The following is a 1,699-nucleotide window of genomic DNA, read 5'->3' as shown; positions in this document are numbered from 1 at the left end:
AGTCCAACTCCTGTCCTGGCACAGGACACCACCCTGTGCCCAAGAGCATTGTCCAAATGCTTTCTGAGCTCTGGCAGGCTTGGGGCTGTGACTGGGGAGCCTCTTCCGTACCCAAACACCCTGTGGTAGAAGAACCTTTTCCTAATACCAACCTCAAACTTCCCTGACAGAGCTTCATGCAGTTCCCTGGAGTCTTATCACTGGTTGTCAGAGAGCAGAGCTCAGCACCTTTGTTTCCTCTGAGGTGTAGTGTCCCTCTTGTAGCAATGTGTCCCTGCGTCCCATCCCTGAGCAAAGAAATTATTGCTATGCACAAAAGGCCAAATCCAAGGGCTCCTCTGGACCCCTGCTCCTTGTTGGCCACTCTGGCCAGCTCTGTGAAGGGAAATGATGACTGCACTGGACTTTCCAGGACCAGTGCTGCTGGCCACAAAAGTTTTTCCAGTGGGAGCAGAACTGGCCACAACATTTGAGTGCAGCCTCCAGCTGCCAGGGGATCGCAGAGGGAGGTGGGTGCAGAAGCCTGGGGAGTGGTTCCCGGTCCCAGCAGCGCTAAATTAAGGCTGGATGTGCCCCATGGGCGTAGCTGGGGCTGAGGGGGAGGCTGGCGGGGCCGGGGATGCGCGGGCGGACGCCGTGCGCAGATTGATGGTGCCAAGTCACTTCAGATATCTCGGCTGTGTTTGTGCGAGGCTCTAAATAAAACCGACAGCCCTGGCGGCTGCCTGCAGAGGGAGGGAGGGGAGGAGGGGGAGCCGGCAGCGGGTCCTCCAGTGTGGCATCCAGCGCCGTCCTCGGGGACCCGGCCCAGTGTGGGAGGGTGATGGTGTGAGCTGTGCTGCTGGGGGTGATGCTGGGTGGGCTGGGAGCTCCTGCTCTGCAGCGCCTGCCCCATCCCTGCCAGGGCAGAGGGGACAGTGGGGTGGTGCTGGGAGCTGCCAGCACTGCACCTGGCATCCCAGGTACCTGGGCTGGCCTGGCTGAAGTGCCCCTGGGCGGTGTGAGAAGCTGTGACAGGTGCAGGCAGTGGAGAATGTGTCCTTGTGACTCCCCTGGGAAGGACTTTGTGTCAGGGAGAAGCAGAGCGGTGCAGGGACGTGAATCCCATGGATGCTGACACCCCGGCACCCTCTTCCTCTGCCCTGCCTACCACTACAGCTGCCTTGTCCTCAGGCTCTCGCTTCTCCCTGCTGCAAGCTCCCTCAGAGAGGACATCATGGGCATGTCCCCATTCTCCCAGCGTGCTGTGCAGGAATCTCCTCTCCCTCCCCATCCACCCTCTGCCTGTCTGTGGTGCACCAGTGTCCACTCCTGGCCCTGAGCCCCGTGGGCCAAGCTGACCTGTCCCTGTGGCACCAGCAAAACACCCCCCGTGCCTCTGCCACGGGCTCACAGCTCGGCCCTGCGTGTCCCTTGGGAGGGCACTTGGGACCCCCAAGAACACGTCCTGTTTGTGCCTCTGCCACGGGCTGTCCTGGCCCAGCCCAGGTGGTCCCTGGGTGTTCAGGACCCCAAAGGCTGTGTGCTCCTGCCCCCAGTCCCAGCTCAGGGATGCAGGGCTGTGTGTGCTCCTGCCCCCAGTCCCAGCTCAGGGATGCAGGGCTGTGTGTTTGGCCGTGCCCAAGCGCTGCCCACGCCGGCAGCCTGTGGCGAGCGAGCGGATCCCCAACCCCCACCCCTGAGGCCAACGACACGCTTC

The sequence above is a fragment of the Geospiza fortis genome, unplaced genomic scaffold (genome assembly GCF_000277835.1).
Source record: "Geospiza fortis unplaced genomic scaffold, GeoFor_1.0 scaffold188, whole genome shotgun sequence".
Taxonomy (NCBI): domain Eukaryota; kingdom Metazoa; phylum Chordata; class Aves; order Passeriformes; family Thraupidae; genus Geospiza; species Geospiza fortis.
The sequence above is the reverse complement of the archived record's forward strand: the minus strand, read 5'-3'. Positions refer to the sequence as shown.